The following is a 19842-nucleotide window of genomic DNA, read 5'->3' on the forward strand; positions in this document are numbered from 1 at the left end:
TGCACCGGGCTGGTGGCTATAAAAGCACTGCAGGGCCATTCCCAAAGGATGCTCTCCCGTGCCGTGGCGTCAGGGAGAGAAGGAATGGCCTGGGAAGGCAGGTCCTGCAGAGAGGACACCCTGTGTCCCACCGCGCTGGGGCATCTCCTCCCTCCCAGCTCAGAGCCTTTGGGACTAAGGGGAAACTGAGGCACGGGGGGAGGAAAGGACTCGCAGCAGATCGCTGAAGCCCAGAGGCAAAAGGCTCCTCTGATCCTGCTCATCCCGGGGGAGGCATCCCCCAAACCACAGGGCAGCAGCCCAGGCACTCCCCCCTGGAAACCACCTCTGCCTGGCCTCAGAGACAGCACAAGCTCCTCAAAACCCGATGGGATGATAAGCACCTCTTCTGAAAGGGAGCAATTACCACAAAATACTGATTATGCAAATACCTTGGTTACCAAAATGATGTTCCCTGAATTCTGAGTAGGAAAGAAAAGAGCCGTGGAGAAAATTTGTTTAGCCAAGAGCTGCATCACATCTATTTATAGTGCTGGGAGGTGGAGAGGGACCTCCCTGAGTAAAGAGGCCTTAGGAGGTGACCACAGCCTGGTGGCCATCACATCAGGGACAGAGATGGTGCGTGGCATTTCCCTTTCCTCCCAAAACACTTCCAGACACATTCTCCTTGCAAGAGCAAGGAAACTGAGGCACGGAAGCAGAAGGCACTTGGCCAACGAGACCCAGAGTGCAGGGGAGAGGCTGAGGTGCTGCCAGGAACAGGGCAGGGTACCCCAGTGCTGCCCAGTGCCCCAGACGTGCTGCCCTGGGGTGGGACAGGTCAGACCTCCCAGAGCTGGAGCAGAAGTGTGGAGAGAGGCAGCAACGGAGAACAGCACTGGGGGAAAATGTTCTCTGTAGAACACCCAGAATGGGCTGGGACAGCAGCAGCCACAAGGCTGGTGAGAGCAGAGCTCAAGGGGAACCTGTGAGTCTCAATTCACCAGGCAGGGACTGTCCTGCCACAACACATCCTCCCTGGGATGGGGACAGTGGCATTCCCTGGCCTGGCAGCACTGGCTCGAGGGCAGCAGGGCTCAGGGGGCCACCCTGCACAGCCCTGGCTGTGCTCTGCTGCCCTGGCTTTCTCCCAGCCTTATCCACTGCCACCATGGGTCTGTTCTGGTGCCAGAGCCATGGGGTGAGCATGGCTGCCCCACTGCTGAGAGCAGTGCCACACGTGAGGTGCCATCCCTGGTAGTGGCAGAGGAGCCCGAGAGCCATTTCAGCTCTGCAAGCAAGGCAGCTTTGGGAGGATCAAGCACTGACTGGCAGGGATGGGGGGTGACACACAGAGACAAGGGCCCTCAGGGAGCACAGCAGGGGTGGCACCATTTCACCCCTGGCCACCACCTTGTCCTCAGTGCAAGGTGGGACTGAGAGTGACAGCTGATATGACACACTGCTGTGCCACAACCAAACAGCTTCCCTGTGTGGGAACAGCTGCTTCTCACCGTGCTGCTGGAGCCACCAGACCCTGCCACGGGTCTGAGCTGCCAGCACAGCACCCCTGCCCCCAGCAGCAGCCACTCTCCGTGTCTCACTGATGTCACACACGAGGAAGGACAGCTCATGACGCAGTAGATGCCAGCAGAGCCAGCCATGAGACGCTGTTTCCCATCCTGGTGGAGCACAGGAGCCATAAGGCAGTGGGAATGCTCTCTGCACTGATGCCAGGCAGATTTATGACAGCACAGGCACCGCTGTGCTGGGCCCAGCATCCCCTCAACAGCCTGTGCCAGCAGCAGTCCCCAGTGCCAGTGTCTCCCTGCTCACCCACCAGCGGCAGGTGGCACCCAGCACCTCATCCACTGCTCCAGGGTGGGTGGGGACCCATATTTTGCAAAGTTTCCCTGCTGGAGCAGCAGAGGGGACGCTGGACTGAGCAGACAGACAGCCCTGATGGCCTGGCTGTCCCTGCACTTGGGATCCTGTGCTGCAGGCAGCCCCAGCCCTGCAGGACGACCCTGTCCTCCCTCCTCCTGTCACAGCCCCTCTTTGGGCACCTTCCAGCTCAGCCTGTTTGCAAACAGCCCTGCACAGCCCTGGCACACGTTGGGAGTACCACAGACAACCTGGGTGTCCCTTACCCAGGAGTTAGGTGGCTCCCCTGGCTGCTGCCCTGGGGGCTCTGGCAGCAGGCAGGAGCTCAGCTCACACCAGAACACAGCCGAGCTGCCAAGTCACCCATGTTCCATTTCCAGGGTGAAATGCCTGCCTGAGGACCAGGACTTTGTCCATTTGGACCATGACAGCCATTGCCTCTTGAAATCCATCTCTGGATTTGAGTGTCCCACTGACACACCCAGCAGTTTATTCCCATGCACAGGGAGAGATGGATCTCACCCCCAGCATCCCCAAGCCCCTGCCTGGCTGCCCAGGCAGGTTTCTCATCCACAGAAAGCTCCTTGTGGCCTCTGCACTCCTGCAAGGTCGGTAATTGCTCACAACCATGTGTCTGCTGGATTTGGTTTTGATCAGCAAAAACCCAATTCCTCTGCATCTCCCTTGCCATCCTGAGCTCACATCACCTCAGAAGGGACAGAAAGTTAAATTCACAGACAAGGTAAGAAAAGGCAGATGTCTCCTGCTTGCAGAGCCACAGCAAACAGCACAGGCACCTCGCAGCTCCCCCGTGACACCAGTAATCCACCTGCTGCCAGCACAGCTCCTGACTTCTCTCAGTTAGCTCTGACTCTCTTACTCCTTCCCAAAATCAAGCATCCTCTGCTCTGCTGAGGGCAAGGGGCTGGAGGTGCCAGCTCACCCACAGGACTAAGCTCAGTTTCTACCCACTTCACATGGAACAGGCCTGGCCTCCACTGCTGCACCATGCCGGGGACAAGTGTCCAGCTGGCAGTGCCTGCTCTCTCCTCCCTCCCATCCAGCACTCCACAGGCTGCTCCTCCACCTTCCTTCTCCCCAAAATTCCAGCCCTGCTGCTGTGACACCCCTGCATCAGCCCAAGGAGCTGCCAAGCCCTTAACGTGGAACCTCAACACAGGCAGGGAGGGTGGCAAACACAGCTGCTGCACACTGCCACTGCATGGCTTCCCACCAGAGACTGCTTATGGACACTGTGCACATCTGGCTGGTCCAGCCTCCAGTGTGGACAAAGTGGATTTGTTCCCAGCTGTCTGTCACACCCCAGACACACTCACTGCCAAAGGAAGGGCTTACCTTTGGGCATCAGAGCTCAAATCCTGGTGAGCACTGCCATGACATCTCTCCTCCCTCGGGCTCAGGCTTGTGAGAGTTCAGAAACCCTGGCAGCAGCACTGCTGGCCTCTCCCATCCACATCAGCTGGCCACGGGGAAGTGTCCCAGCACTCCTTTCCATGCTTTTGCTGATGGGGGTGAAGGCAGAGATCCTGCTTGCCTCCTCCTGTGACCACAGAGTTTTCTGCACCTGAAGCCCTGAGCTGCCCACACACCATCTCCCCAGGCCAACAAGCCCCTGTATTTTCACTACCCTCAGGACAAACAGCTCAGGCACTAAAATCCCCCTCTGTCGTATTGGAACTTTTCTAGGCACCATCATGGTCCTCTGGAGATGTTTAGGGATTTTGCTGCCAGTCCACTTAGGGGCACTCACCAATTATATGACAAGAAGCCACTAGATCCCTCCCAGACCCTGGCCAGAGTGCAGTGCTGGTATCTCTGTTTGCCCCTGGGATGGAAGACACTTGCATGGGGCTGGAGAGCAACCAGCCATGGTAGGAACCACCCAGACACCACTCCAAGCCTTCCCCAGAGAGACCTGGGTCCAGCCCCAGCAGCTGGTGGGAGGGATGTGACAGCCAAGGCCGATGTGACACTGATGGCAGCACCACATCAGCGTCCCAGGGCTCTGTGCAGCAGCAGCAGGAGCATTTCCAGCTTGTACTTGTCAAGGAATGGAGGGAACCACCTCCAAAGTGCTCTGTGTATAGGGACACATTGCTCCAAGTGCCTGTGGACACTGCCTTCCCACTGCTCTCTCCAGCTGAAGGCAGCACTGGCTGGTAACTCCCAGCACGAGCAGTCCATGTGGGAATGCCCCCCAGTACAGCCCAGGGGGTGCAAGCAACAGCAAAGGTGAGGAGAAGGGGATGGATGCTCAAAGGTGGCTGCTGACCATGGTGGAAGTGGGCAAAGATTCAAGGGAGCATTGAAATATTGGCAATAAAGAGAGGCAGAGCAAGGAAATATGATCTGAAAGAAGCAGCTAAGCCTCCAGAGAGAAAATGCACGGCAAGGCATGGATTGAGGCTGGATATCTGCACAGGCAGCCAGACCCAGCTGATCCACCCAGTGCCCTTCTCCCACCTGGCCCCAGGTGAGCAGAGCACTTGCTGCAGGCTGTGACACAGCTGAGCAATGCTCAGAGAAGCTGCCAAAGCTGGATGGAGGCCCCAGACACAAGCTCTTTGGGGCAGGGACTACACCTTTTGCCCCCTCTCCATCTGCCCCAGCACCCAGCTGAAGATCTGGCAGGACAGCGATGCCCTGCATGCCATGGCAGCAGAGGGGAACCAGAGCTGTGGCTGTGCCAGCCTCTCCAGCACTTGTGGCACCACTGATGGCAGGAGGATATTGGTGACACCACACCAGCTGCCCTTCCCACATCTCCTTCAGTGCTGCTCCTTTCCAAAACTCCAATTAATATCACAAAGCTCTACCAGGAGTCTTTTCAGGCTCCGAGTTGCTTGGAAACTGTTTGCTGCAGAGACTGACAGCTGCTGCCAGGAGGGCTCAGTGCCAGCCCACTCCCCAGGGCTGCCACCACAGAACCTGGTGGAACAACCATGCTCCCTTCCCTGGCATGTGCCAGGAGCCAGAGGAAGCAGGGATGAGCTGGGAGCAGCTCTGCCACGCGCCAGGGATGAGAGAGACCAGAAAGGCTCGAGGGCTGCGAAGCTTGGTTTAGGACTTGGAGATCCCACAGCTTCAAAATGTTCCCAGCCCGAGGGTAAGGGAGAGTTTCCAGAAAAACATTCATGGAAAAACGTGCTCAGCCTCACAAGATTTATTTGGCCAAATCTGGACATTGAATTCAATCATAAAGAAGTCAGAGAAAGGGTTTTGCTTTATGGACAAAGTGGTGGTGTGGGCTTAATGGTGAAGTCACTGAAACCTCCATAATACTCTATGAATAATCAGGTATCTCTTCCAATTTATAGGGTACCATAAAGCGCTGCTACAGCGTTGGAGACAGTACTTTTTTATACTATAGCAATGACAAAAAACATATTTTACTGCAGGAATGGCAGTGTAAGTATATTTATCCACTGGCCAGAATTCTGTGGTATACTTTCCTTTCTAATGGCTGCACAAACATACATACATCCCAGATTTATACCCAGATTTTCCGTACTTTGCTTTGAAATTTGCATAATATGCGAAAATTTCTGTATAAAATGGAGAAGAGCATGGAGCTGCTCCTGCCAAACCAGCTGCTGGAACTCAGCACTTGACTGTCTCACACCGCTCGTGTTTCCCCACAGTGACAGCACCCTGGGGATCCTGGAGCTGCCTTGGGATCCCACCTTTTAGCTCAGCACTCCCAGGGAGAAGGAAAGCTGAAGGGGAGGTGGATGAGGACCCCCGTGCAGGAATCCCCAAAGGAAGAAACGTGAGGGGAGCAGGTTCTGCCAGTGCTGGTGAAAGGCATCTCCAACACCATCCCACCTGACAGCTTCCTCCATCGCCCCAGTGAAGCACTGCCTTTTCTTCTTGAAAAAAACGTTGTGGAATTACAAGTCTGATTGATATGAATATGTAACAACGCTGCTTTATTAATAGCAGCTGCATTATCAGTTTGCTCCCTGCTATTGGCAGGAGATCTGGGACAATATGTGGTTTGAACACTAAAGAGAAACGCAACCCGCAAAGGCAGCGGCTGCGAGATCATTTGGTTCCTTCTGCTGTGGAGCTGGCCAGGGTGACAGGGACGCATCCATTGCTCTTCCTGCAGGCTCTGGGATGGCTCCACAGCGTGCACAGTCCTGAGCACACCCACTGCCATCTGCGAAAGGATTTGTGCTCAGTGCCCCCAGCACAGGCAGGAGACACCCTCCAAGGCGGGGACCACCACAGCCAGCTTTAACCTCTGCAAATTGAGGTCACTTGGTGCAGAGCATCATGCAAATCTCCCTGGCACGGGTAATAAACTCCCTTCGCAGTTTGCTTTCCTTACTCCCCCCATCACCACCCTGGAGGCATTAATGAAAACAAGATTACAAAGGAGATTGGATTGGACATATATCTGGTGTGCTATTTTAGCTGTAAATTATGCCAGCTTCATAAAACCCCAACTGTTCTTTCCCGAGATCCCTGCGCAGATTGGCTGGCTAAGATCAAGCAACCGGCGCTCGCTGCGGGCAGGCACTGTCTAGAAAATCATTGAGAGTGTCCAAACAGGAGCAAGATCTTACAGTGCTACATATCCACACACATTTATACACATGGAAACACAGGCATGACAGCCAAGAACTTCCCATGCCCCCTGATCAGCTAAAGTAATGCACCCAGAGGTCTTACAAGCCCCTACTTGTAGGGGCTCGCCAGGCTTGGGTGAGCCGACCCTACAGATCATCTGTGCTGTTTCAGCTGCCTGTGATAACCATGCTGACACTTCCCTCAGCTTTAGCTAATCCCAGGAGAGAGCAGAACATCAGCCAGCACGGTCCAAAGCAAGGCTGGACGCCAGGTAAGGGACATGGGGCTGTGCTCTGTCACAGAGTGTGTTAGCAGAGGTGGCAAGGCGAGCAAGGCTGGCTCTGGGGCAGCCACAGGGCTCCAGCCCCGGGCAGAGCTGGGCAACAGGGCTCTGCAGCACCAGGGAAAACTGCCCCAGCCCGAACTTTGCTACAGCAAAGCTGGCAGGAGGTTTTGCAATTCTTCTCACGAGCATCACTGTAGCTTGGCTGTGCTCCACAACCCTGGAGGACAGAGCAGTACCCTGAGCTGCCCCAGGGAGAGCAGTGGTGCTGCACAGAAGGAAGGACACAGCTCTGATCACAGTCTCTGGCCCTCTCCTGTCTGCCCCCACACGAGGGGCTGGCTCCATGCTATGAAGGCACGAGCAGGGCAGGTGCCATGGCAAACAGGGCCTTGAGCAGTGAGCCATGCACAACCTGGCTGCTGCAAGCACTCTGCCACCTCCGAGGGACAAGGGCCACTTTGAGCCCTGGGGGGACAAAGCCCCACAGCCCATGGGAATGCTCCTCCACCCTCTGCCCGTTTCTTGGAGGGAGACAGCTTGAGAGCAGCAGCACACTTTGTCTTTACTGAGCAGGCATGGCAGTGAGCTCCCTCCCTGCCACGCTCCCATGGCTCCACCTGCTCGGAGCTCAGCCAGGTGCCACCACACTCCCCATATGTGCAGGCTCACAGCCTGCACTGCCAGCACAGAGCTGGGCACAAGGCAATGCCCTCCCTGGCAGGATGGGTCCAGCCTGTCTCATCCATCTCCTCTCCAACCAGTCCCTCTGGGCAATGCTACAGCACACTGAATTTTGCATCTATCCCAAGCCTCCCACATGAAGAATCCCTGCAGGGTCAGTGACCTTTGTTTGAGGAGACCACACAATTTGTGGGCAGACATCTGCACATCTTCTCCAAAGGCAGAGTCCAGAAGGCAAACCACAGAGGCAAAGCAAGCTGGCAGAACCTGCATCACAATGTCACTTGTCAGGCAGAATGGGACACACGTTCAAGAGGGGTCAAGGCAGCACAATAATGCTGGAGAAATGAGAAAGGCTCATAACCAAAAACCCTGGGGTGTCTCACCTTGCTCTCCAATGGAGAGATGCATCTTCCTCACGTGGACTCACACGTGTGTCCCTACCTGCAACAAACCATCTCTGCACGTTCCTCTGTGCCATTCACCACCAGGAGCTGGCACAGGACTTGCCTGTGTGTGCACGTATCTATTGATACAAACCCAGGCTTCCTGGGCAATCAATAATGCTATTTAAGAGATAAGTCTTGCTATTGACTCGCTGTTGAGCCCAGCTCTTGCTTAATTTGAAAGAGAGGGAGAATGACGAGGGAGCTCTGAAGTGCTCCCAACGTCACCAGGCATGCTCAGGCTGTGCAGGAAGGGATGGAGGTGCCAGGGATGGAGGGGCCAGGGATGGAGGGGTCAGGGATGGAGGTATGGCAAGGCAGAAGTACAGTGGTTTTGCCACAGGGGAGGATCTGTGCACTCTCAGGGAGAAAAGACCCATCTGTGAATGCATGTGAGCACAAGCAGTACAGAGCAAAAATTAAATCTGGGTATGCTGTTCCCTCAGTGCAGCTGTGGCTGCACCAGATTTGAGGCTCCTCCACCACCCCACACCCAGCCACGGTGTTCTGATCATCTCTTCAGGTGGCATGAAAGACCTTCTTGACTGCCAGGTCCTCCAAGGTGGCTCCTGGTCGTTTTGTCTGTCCTGGTGTAGAAGTCTCTGCTCTGGTACATGCAGGGCCTCCCCCAGCCCTCTCCTGGCTCTCCATTTTCAGGAAAGACAACTCCCACCACGACAAGTGAGAGCAGAGGATGAGCAGAGCTCACTCAGCCTCACAGAAGGCTATGAAGCAGCTATCCCCCTCTTCCCTGTGGAGGACAGCCAGGCAGAAGGATTAATATCTAGCCAGATCAGAGATTTCCAGCAGGGAGCTGGAAAAGAAGCAGGGAGCTGAACACACCCCCAGAAGGAGCTACAGAAAAAGAAATACTCTGTTTTAGGTGGATCAAGTGGAAAAAGGTGTGTCCTTCAACAAGCCAGAGGCAGCTTCCAGCTCTCAGTGCCCAAGGCTATGGTTAGATGAGCTGCATGATTTGATGGTGCCACTTTTCCTTCCACACTCCTGAGTGCTTCTCCCTGGCTGGTGTGGGTCCGTGTCTCTGTCCCCTACATTTAAAGCTGAGCAGCCCAACAGCACGGCTGCTGTGGATGGGGAGGAGCACACCCAAACAAGCCCTGCTCTGCCAGGGAGCAAAAGGCCCCATTACATCAGCTCCTCTCCCTCCTGCCATTGCAGCCTCTGAGACATCACCGGGGATGTCCTGGCAGAGGGAGGTGGCATCAAAAAGCATCCCAGCCCTGGGAGATTTGGGCTGTTTCCTGCCCTGTGTAGGAGAGATGGGAGCAGCCTTGCTGCCCCTGCGATGATGGGGGGACCCATTCTGTGGAAGACCCTCAGATGATCTGAGCCTTGGCCAGCCAGGCTAGAGACTCCTCAAGGCAGCACCCAACCTGACCTTTATCTAAACACTTTTTTTCATGACAAAACCACAGAGCCTGAGTACTGGAGCTGCCCTGGAAAAGGACATAGAACTCATGGGCATGAATCAGGAGAAAGACTTGCTACTGACTTCAGTGGGAGAGAGGAAGAACCAGTGCTAGGGCAAAGCTGAGGACTTGAGGCTTTATCCTTCAGTGTCAGGGTGCAGCCACCAAGGAAACAATAAAAGCATCTTCCTTCTATGCAGGGCTGGCATGGGAGGTAAAATCCCAGCTCTGCAGATCCACGGGCCAGTCCCAGAGCTCTGCTCAGCCCCAGCACTGCAGGTCAGCTCCCAGGAGCTCAGCTGGTGAACATGAAGGTGGCTGGTGCAAACAGCATCTTCTCTCTCTCTGGGACCTTTCCAGTGCTAGACAGGGCTTCAGTTCCAGCTCAAAGCTCAGACTGGCTTGGTCTGAGGCAGAAATGAGCTCCAAGGCTCGCTGCAACCTCACTGCTGTTACCTGCAGGCATGTGGCTGCCCAACTGCCTTATGAAGATTGAGACCAGCAGGTCCCTGTCCACCCTAATAAATGTTGTGGCACCTCTTCCCTTGCCCAGCCTTATCTCAGTGCTGCACCCCTTGGTTTGCAGAAGGGAGCAGGCCTGAGCCCACTTCAGTTGGATGCTCACTGAGCTCCCCTCATCTGCCACTGTGCAAAGAGGACGTGGGTTTGCATCTGCTCCACTTAACAGGTGATCCCAATTCCCCATAGCTGATAAAGCTCCCTGGGCAGCCGAGTGAGCTGCTGGCAGCAGCATTGGGGACCTCACACCAGGACAAGGCACGGCAGCTGGGCTGCTGCAGGGACAGTGCTGCTGCCAGCAGTGCTGCAGCCCTGGGAAGGGGCAGACAGGCTCCAGCTGTGGGACACTGCTGCCTCAGTGCCATCCGGGGTGGAGCACCCAACCAGCAGCACCCTGTGCCCCCCTCGTGGGCTGGTCCTGCAGCAATGCTGAAGTTGTGGCTTCCGAGCAGAGCTGCAGCACGGTGGCTGTTGCCATGCCAATCAAGTGGGCAGCTGGCACGTTGAACTGTCAAACCAGGAGAGCAGCCACGCCACCAACCCATGCCAGGGCATCCCAGGGGGCTGATTTCCCCCAGAAGCTCCTGCAGCAGCACCACAGAGCTGAGGGCTCAGCTGCTCTCAGCACCAGGCACTCCTCCGTGCAGGCAGAGCCCCCAGAGCCAGCCCCCACAGCCCTGCACTGCCCAGCCCAGCCCCAGCCACGAGCTGCTGGCACACATGAGCAAAGGCTGTGCTGGTGGCTGCGAGGTGACAGCCACACTGCGAGGAGGCAGCAGCATGGCAGCAAAGGCAAGTGGAAGTTCAGCACCACGGCGTCCTCAGCCAGCAGCCACAGAGGGGGAGGCTGCAGCTCAGCACAGGCTGGTGCTTCAAGGCACAGGGACAGGGCACTGCCCGGGCAGGAAATGACCACAGGGGATGTCAGAGCCAAAAAACCCCAATTTGTGATGAAGTAAAAGGGATGCTGTTTTGTTTGCTGCTCAGGTGCAGCAGGAACTCCTCACTGCAGGACAACATGGATGCCAGCAGCTCGTGGATGGTTATGGAGGGCTGTTAAACCCGGGGAGCACCCTGCCAGGGTCTGTGCCCAGAAGAGGGGCAGTGCCAGCCCTGCCCTGCACTCAGCACCTGCCACAGGCTCACCTTCCCTTGGGCTGACCCAGAGCCACTCTGCCCTCGAGGCAGTCTCATGCCAGCAGAGGTTCTCACACACATGAACACACATCCCAGCCCGCCCCGGGGCAAACCAGCTTTTCTCTCCTCCACCCTTCTCTTGGGGACATGGGGAAACTGAGGCACTGGAAGGCTGAAGGTGGCACACAGCCCTCTGGTTGTCACCAGAGAAGAGGAAGGTGAGAATGTTTTCAAACTGCACTTCCTCAAAAGCAAGCCACGTCTCTCTACCAGTTCTGCTGCCGACAAGGAGGAGAACTCATCCCATCCAAATTGCTCTAAAATAGGAAAATGAGGAAAAACAACCAAACCCAAACAAGCCAGAAGCCAAGTGCGTTTGTCTGTGCTCTTTCAGCTCAATCAGCCACACTTCACGATGGCAACTGCCATGACACCAGACTAATAGCAAGAACACTGTCACCCAGGAGCACGCCAAGGTGACCCGAGGGGGAAGCGGCGGGGCTCCCTGCCCCGAGCCCCACTTTCTCTGCCCAGCCTTCCCTAGCCGGGGCCCCGCCATGGGGGAGAGGCACCCCAGGTCCGCGCGGTGCCGCCTGCACCGATCCGATCCAGCCCCTCCAGCCCGATTCCTCCTCCCGCGCATCACGGCGCGTACCTTCCGCGGCTGCACCGTGCTACCGAGGGCAGGGAGGGGGTACCCCATCATCCCGGCACCGGCAGAAGGCCACAGGCACATCTCCAGCTGACCCTGCGGGCTGAGCTCCCAGCGGAGGACGAGACAGAGCTCCGCTCCAGCTGCTCCGCGGCAGCGATGGCTGCTGGGCGCCCCGCGCCCGGGCAGCGGGCATCCCTTGCGACACGCCGCGGGAGAACCGGGCACCGGGGCGCAGGAGGTGCCGGCGAGGGGGCGGCAGCTCCCGCCTCTCGCAGTCCCTCGGTGCCGCCGGAGCACCCCGGGGCAGCGGGAGAACTCCCCGCGCGGCACCGACGGGCGTCCCGGGCGCCGCTCGCCCCGGCAAGGGCTCACCTGGGCTCCGCCGCCGCCGCTCCCTCAGGAAGCGCCGCGGGCGAGGCGGGCGGCGCGGCGGGCGGGCAGGGCAGGGCAGGGCTCCCGCAGCCCCCCGCCGCCGCCGCCCCCATGGCCCGCCGCGCTCAGCGCTCGGACGGGGCCCGCCGCCGCCGCTGCCGCCGCCCCGCAGCGCCCGCCCCCGCCATGCCGGCCCGGCCCGGCCCGGCCCGCTGCTGCCGTGCCCGCGGCGGCGAGCGCGGTGCGCGGCTCTGCGGGGCGAGGGCGGCGGCGGCTCGGCGGGGCGGGGCGCGGGGCGGGCGGAGGCGGGCGGACCCCCCTGGCCGGGGGCTGCGGAGCCCTCCCACCCCGCCCGGGAGCGGCGCCCCGGGCCCCCGCACGGACGGGCGCTCTCGGTGGGTACCGAGGGCCGGACTCCGGAGGAGCCCCTCGCCCGCCTCCTCACGCCCCGCGGGTTGCGCCCCGGCCGCAGCATCTCTCCGGTGTCTCCCCGCTGGGCTGGCACCGCAAAGCCCCGCTCCTCCCGCGGCCCTTGCCGGCAGCCGGGTGCCGTCCCCAGCCTGCCCGGCTCCTTCCCCGGGCAGCCGGCAGTTTCGGGCCGCCACCGGCCTGCCCTGCGAGCCGCTCTGCCTGTGGCACTTCTCCTTGGATGCCGCTTGCCCATGCTGTCATCGGATCGCTAAACATCATGAAACCCTCCTGCAGTGCTTCGTTAGCTTTTTTGTTAATTACCTTTAGGCATTATATATGGTGTGTAAACATTGTGACCCTACTCTTCATCCCCTTTTCCAAAGGCATGGGATTGTCTGCCTGCCCGTCCATAGGTAACTCCATGGTAACCACCCTCCCAATCTTGGCGGGGAAAAAAATCAACAAAACCTCTTAAGGAAAATACATTATCAATGCATGAAAGGAGGCTTGTGTGCATTTCTTCCAAATAGATTGAGAAGCAAGGGCTGCGAGGTAGGTTACCATGGAATTGAGGAATTCAAGTGCACTATTAGCTGGCTAACATACTCAAGAAAGAATAACAGATTTGCAAGCCACGATTTCCTCCTTTGCAAATATGACTGACTTCCATCATATGACTTTCCACATCTTCTCATTCTATTCTTTATCAGAGCTTCAAGCAACTCATTTGCTCTGTACAGAAGTTGGACTTGGTATAGTTTCCTGGCTCTAAGCTTTGACAGGAATTGCAGTCACAATTGCTGCCTCCTATCTCCATGGTCTCAGAGCTCATCCCAGGAGCAGGACACCCAACCCAGACTCGGTAACTCCACCTGCTCCTTCTCCACAGCCTGTAGGGAAATCCTGCCTGGTCCTGGCAATCCTTTGCTCTCCATCTCATCAGTATTTTCCAAAAGCATTTTCTGACATTTCAGTTTAGGAAATGTTCTTTACATTTATCTGCTATTGGAAAGGGCAGAGAATGAGAATTTTCCAACATTGTCCATGGCAGATCCTGATGTAAAGGGATTAATTTTGGTTTTATGTGATGCCCTAATGTCAGAGCTCTTTGCAGCCACAGAAACACAAGAATCCAGCAGAGCACTGGCTGCCTTTCTTCTAATGACCTGGCATAGTTTTCATTATATGTTCTTATGCTTTTAGCATGTCACACCTTAAAACTTGTCTCATCCTAAATTTATATCCTCTCCTGTCTTCCCTGTTTGATACAGCATGCACCTTTTAAGGCTGTCTGTTGACATCTATTTTACTCATTTACATATCTATTTTAAACCTGTGGCATTTTTTGGCCCTTTACAGATACAGTAATGGATTTTAAAAGAATGCTATATCTTCTCAATCTTCATTCTGGAAACAAAGCTCAACTGCTTTTCTAGATTTCAATATCAGAATTTTTCCCCCCAAATAAAACGCCCTTCTCCCTGCATGTCTGTACATGAAGACAGCCCCCTCAAAACATAACCTGTTCCTTGCAGAGTTTGAGGATTTGTTTGTTTGCATCCAACTGCTTATATACACCTGTCAGATTTTCTTTCTTTATGTTTGGATGCTGGTATAAAGCCTGCTTAAAGGCAGGAGGCAAGTGTCTCTGAGCAGCAGTATCATCTGCGAGAGTTTTACTCTTTCAGCTGCGATTTTGGCAAAGTTTCCTTATTTTTTCATAGCTTATTTGCCAGACAACTGTTCTGCAGTTGGTGTTGGGTGAGAGTTGGGAAGCAGTGGGAAACTGTAACATGAACAACTTGCTCCCTATCCTGTGTGCTTCCTGCTAGGGAAACACAAATTTACTTCTCTTCCCTGGCCACCTGAATTGTTCTTTGTGGTTATATGTTGCCCTCTTCAAATGTTTTAAGGCTCCCTGCGTGCTGCAGTTAATTCAGAGGCAGTCCTCTGGCATCTCCTGGTCTCTCAATGCCATCACCACACCCCTCCCTCCCGTGGGTACCGTGGCCTTGCCCTGCCCTTGCTGCAGGACGGGACAAAGACTGCTGGGTTGGCACTGCACACTTGCCACTCCGTGCTGGATTAGCCCCTCGGGAATCAGCTGCTTTCCCCTCAGGGAACTCCTGCTGTCCTGTGAGGGCAAGGTGAGAGTTTCACTGCAGCACTGGGAGAACCTCAGGTGAGTCTGCTGGGGCTTTGGATAGTCAGAAAGAGCAGCAGAATGGAGGTGAGACCAATACACCCAAAGTACACCACAGAGCTCATGGAAAGCAAGAAACCAACTTGCACGGGGGTCTTGTTCTCTGAAGCAGTGAGCAGCCATGGCCATCCCATGCTGGAGGCTCAGGTGAAGGAGGATGACACCAGCATGTGGCAGAGGTGTCATGGAGCCCATCAATATGCACAGCCACTGATCCACAGGATGCTGTGAGCCACTGATCCCACAGGGATGCTGTGAGAACACCTGCCCTGACACAGCCCTCACTGCCACAGGAGCAGCACCTGGGGCAGCAGGTGGAGGGACAAGGTGGGGAGCATGGGTGTCCCACTTGTGTAAGGTGGACAGATGAGAAAGGGATCTGTGCATACCTGTGTTTGCTTTCTTCCCAAGAAAAGCCGAGCAGACCCCTCCCACTCTGTCCCTCGCTCCAAGTCAGAGGGAGTAGGAGAAATCACGACTACCTGATGCCTGCTTGGCAGCTGTCACAAAGCAAGGCTGGCAGCTGCCAAGCCACATCCCTGTCGCCTGCTTAGAGCTGCACTGTCACCAGAGGGCAGGACATGCCTCAGACCCAGCCCTACCTGCCCAAGGCTGCAGAGTCCTCAGGCTCCAAACCTCAGAGTCCCTTTCTCCAAACCTATGAGCTCCCTCCTTCTTCCCCAGGGTAGAAATGAGCTACAAGACCTCTCAGCTGGCTTTGGGGACCAACATTCAATCCCAACAGTGTTGGGAGCTGCAGCAGGGAGGAAACTCACATCTACTCCCAGCTCCGTGTGAAATCCAGCATGTTGGTGGGGTGGTGGTTCAGAGTTCCTCCTGCTGGGTGTTGAGGGAAGGCTGTGGTGGAGTAAACATCCCATTAAGTCAAGAAAAAAAACCAAAAAGAGCTTGCAAAGCCCAGTGGGGTGGGAGGCAAACAGCTCTATCAATGTTGAGAATGAGCAGTTTATATAATCAACAGGCTCACCAGCTGGGAAGAGAGCAGCAGCACGAGGGAGCAGGGCTGGAGCAATGGGAAATCACTGCCTTCTCCAAAGGGTTTGTCACCAGCAGGCAGGACAGGCTGGCACCTGCAATTATTTCAGTGGACATCATAGAATATCCTGAGCTGGAAGGGACCCATGAGGACCATGGATGTCCACCTTGGCAGGTACCAAGGAAAGCCATTCCCCTGTGATTTGTCTCCTACTTCAGACCAGATTTTTTTCCCCCACTATAGAGGGTAAGAAGAAGTGTTTCCATCTTCCACTCAGTTGCTGATTTTCAAGAAACCTGTTGGATATCATCTTTGGGAATCTCAGATTTAAACAGATATTGGGTTTCACCCCAAAGCTGAGGGCAGGCCAGGGGTCAAACATGCACAGGCACCCAGGAAAGTGATGCCCCCAAATCCAGGAACCCCCCAAAGCCCTGGTGCAGAATAGCTGCACACCTGGGGCTCCAAGCCCAGCTCCTGCAGGGGTGCAGCCCCCAGGGAACAGCCACCCTGGAAGTGCTGAGGGTGCTGACCCACCCCGAGGTCCCAGCAGGCTGAGGCTGGGTGCAGGAGGTGATGGATGCTGGATGTCTGTTCTGGCTACAGCAGCTGAGAAGTGCCAGGGCTGGCTGGGGGGACAAGAGCTCTCCAGATAGAGAGTGGATGTGTCCATCTGCACAGAGCTGCTGGAGCTGCCAGTCATCTCACCCAGCTCCTTCCAAAAGCCAGCAGCAATGGGGAGCGGTGCTGGGAAGCCAAATGCCTTTGCTAATTGGACCTGTTACCATGTTTGCTTGTTTAGGTTGTTTTTTTCTTTTTTTTTTTTTTTTTGTGGTTTCTCTTTCAGGCTCTGGTGGGAGCCTGGGGTTAGAATCATAAAATGGTTTAGCTTGGAATGGACCTTAAAAACCCTCTGGTTCCAACCTGTGCCAGGGCTCCACCACCCTCACAGCAGAGAGTTTCTTCCTAATGTCTACCCTAACCCTGCTTTCTTTCAGCTTAAGGCCTTTACCCCTTGGCCAGTCACTTCAGGCCCTTGCCTAAAGTCCTTCCCAGCTCTCTTGGAGTCCCTTTAGGCACTGGAAGGTGCTCTAGGGTCTCCTTGGAGCCTTCACTTCTCCAGGCTGGATACCCCCATCTCCCTCAGTCTGTGCTCTCAGGGTTATCTGGGCCCTGCCAGGTGCTCTAACCCATGCTGGGATGCAAGACCTGGAGGGCAATGAGTTAAATAACCTTGAAGAACAAATTCTTCTGCCCATCCCATTCCTCCTGCCACTGACAACATTCAGGGAATGCAGGTCATTTCTCCAGCAAAGCTTGCTTCAGGCCAGGTGCTTCCATGGCCCAGGACAGGCACTGGTCTCTGTTCTCTCTCTCACATGGGGCTTGGATTTTCTGGTGCTAAAGGAATTGGGATTTAGGATTGTGCTAAAAGGAGCTCCAGGGGTTTCTCCCCCCCTCACTCCTCTCTCCCAGCTGTTCAACTAGTGGTAAAACAGAAGCTGCTGGATCTTGAGGAGAGAATAAATAGCTTCAATCCAGCCATGGAAAGAGATGGAGGCATTTGCTAGAGAGCATCTGACAGCTTGGGAGAGCAGGCAGAGCTGGCTCTGGAGGAGCTGTGGTAATTAGGATCTGTGTTTGCACTCACTCTCTCATTCAGCACCAGAGGTTGCCATATGGAGAGCAGCCCTGTCACTCCAACACCACAGGGCCCTGCAGCTCACACCCGGGGTGCTGCTGCCCCAGCACCCACACAGCTGCCTCTTGGGAGCATGGTGGCAGCTCAGTCCTTGCCCGCTGCACCCTGGCACACCCCCAGGGCACCCCAGGACCCCTGCACCGCCCCAGGTCTGACAGGAGAGAGGCTGGGGCTGAGTGAGCACAGCCCCACGCTGCTCCTCCAGCAGTGATTTCCCGCAGCAGGGCAGCATGGATTCACTCCCCTTCTCCTGCACCCTGTCACTGGCAGAGCCAGCAGTGAAATTACACCTTCTGCTCCACACCCCCGCATCCCTTACTGTCTCCTGGACAAACTCCACTGCCTGCTGCTATTTTTAGCTGCTGGGAACTCTGATCTTTTTCTTAATGGGACACGTGTACTATGAAACGTGCAGAGGCAGATCTCTCCAGCTGCAGGCTCGCGTGAGGAGCTGCCAGGCTGTCACCCACCTTCCCGGGCATGGGGAGGGGGCAGTGGCACCATCTCAGCACCAGGATGGCACTGCTTTGCCCCCGTGGCTCCCTTCCCACAGGGTCAGAGCCCAGCTGTGTGTGCACGCTGCTGGCCACGTCCAGCATTTCCCGACTGTGTGTTACCTGTCCTGGGATCCAGAGGGGTGGAACCACTCTGGTCCCTCCTGGAGGCTGGGGAGGCCACAGAAGTGCTGCAGGGACACTGCTCTGGGGTATCAGAAACCCCTCAGGCTGAGGCACAACCCCAACCCACCACAGGTAAGCTGAGGCTCAGGACCAGGCTGCTCTTTGGTAATTCTGATTAACATCAGGCTCCTGCAGCACCACGAGGGCTCTCCCCTCCAGAGATGGAGCAGCAGCTCCTCTCTTCCTGCTCGGGGTAAGCCAGGGATACAGGAAGATTTGGGTTTCTTTCACTGGGTGCTGCTGGAGCGCTCCAGGCTGCCTGAGACAGAGCAGCTCCCTGGAAGTCTCTGGATGCCGAGCCGTGCCAGCAGGGCGGGAGAAAGGAATACACAAATCAGCCTATTTTTTGAACTACCTAAATTAGGAGGTGGGAGTCTAATTTTAGGCACCTGGTTCTGCCCTTCAGAGCGGTGAGTTAAGGACTGTGAGTCCTTCAGTGAGCGCTGCCTGTGTGCCTGGGGCAGGCTCCTGCTGAGCCTGGCCATTGCAGGGCACTGGAGCTGCTCAGACACGCTGCCATGGAGCAGGGACCCCATAAACCCTCAGCAAGGACTTCCCAGCCTGTTTTGCAGCTGAGCCTGGCTGTGACTCAGCAGCAGGGGAGAGCGAGGGCTCTGAGCACCCGGTGCTGACAGCACATCCACTCTGCCGAGCGCCTCCCGGGGCTGACACCTCCAGTGCTGCTGCTGCAGAGCAGGCACACCCCGGTAATGCTAATGGATTAAGTATCCCAACACCCAGCCAGGGAGGAAAGCAGAGCTGCTGCTGTGCTGGGGGTGAAACCAGCACACAGAGATGCTCAAGTGAGGAAGGGAGGCAGCAGGAGTGGGGATCTCCACCACCCTCTGCATCCCAGCCAGGGGCAGCTGCAGCTCTGGCTCCACCTGTGGCAGCTCAGACCCTGCCCATGTTTTACATTCCTCCACAACCCCCTGGAAGCAGATTTTCTGCCCATAACCCAGCAAAGTGGCAGACCTCCTGCTGCTGAAGAAGTCCTTCACTTTGTCCTGTCCCACAGGACAGCCCCAGGTGGCTGTGGTCACCTCAGCACCTCAAGGGGCTTGATACCATCTCTGGCAGGACAGGAAGACAAATGGGGACAGCTGGCAGGATGCTGTGTGACAATTGCCCCTTGGAGGACAGCTCCTCTGCAGCTCTGACAGCCTGCTGCTCTCGTTCAAGACTTTCCAATCATTGTAATAGAGTGAAGCCTTATTTACTGCCCTCATCTGGCCTCCCAACGTGGCCATGGGCACACAGCAGGCGTCCTTCCCTCTCTGCTAACAAGGGCCTTAATGGCTCCTCTGCCACAGCACAAATCAGCCCCAAATAAATGTGGGCTCTGGGGGAAGGCTGGAACTGCCTCGGGAGCAGAGCTGGGGAAAGGGAAGGCAGGAGTGCTGAGGGGTCTGGCTGGCACCCACAGTGAGGGTCTGGCCCTGGGCAGGGGACAGGGCAGGGTGGCCACAGGGTTGATGTGATGGCACGTGCAGCCATGTGTTAAAAGGCTCAGCTGGGAATGGAGGGCAGACACCAGCAGGGCTGGGGACATGGGGACACTGCACCCTGCTGAGCAGGCACAGACTCATCCCACACCAGGTCACCACTGGCCACTGCTTTGGGAAGGCTTGGGCACAGCACTGTGGCTGTGCCAGGCTCTTGGGAAGCCCTGGGATGTGCTCTGTGTCTCAAGGACATGCTGGGACAGAGTGGCTCTCTGTGGCTGGGAATGCTGACCAGGCAGGACCTCCCCACCAGGCAGGTCAGGAGGGTGGGAAACTGTTGTCTCCTTATTGCAAAAGTTCAGTTGTTGTCTCCTTATTGCAAAGGCTCCATACCTTCTTGGTGATTTCTCACGGGCATC

General features: G+C 56.2%; 1 protein-coding gene across 7 annotated transcripts in view; it reads right to left on the reverse strand.

Annotated features, from left to right (window-relative positions):
* Positions 1-12736, reverse strand: part of FRMPD3 (FERM and PDZ domain containing 3) — a 60889-nt gene extending 48153 nt beyond the window's left edge. For 3 of the 7 annotated variants that reach the window (XM_064427115.1, XM_064427110.1, XM_064427111.1), the window contains exon 1: positions 11986-12222. The gene's annotated coding sequence lies outside the window, so the exon portion shown is untranslated. Of the gene's footprint in view, positions 1-11613; positions 11903-11985; positions 12223-12717 lie in introns of those variants that run through there. The other 4 variants (XM_064427118.1, XM_064427113.1, XM_064427114.1 and 1 more) reach the window with 3 other exon arrangements.
* Positions 12737-19842: the final 7106 nt, after the last annotated feature.

Source organism: Passer domesticus, chromosome 7 (genome assembly GCF_036417665.1).
Source record: "Passer domesticus isolate bPasDom1 chromosome 7, bPasDom1.hap1, whole genome shotgun sequence".
NCBI classification, from domain to species: domain Eukaryota; kingdom Metazoa; phylum Chordata; class Aves; order Passeriformes; family Passeridae; genus Passer; species Passer domesticus.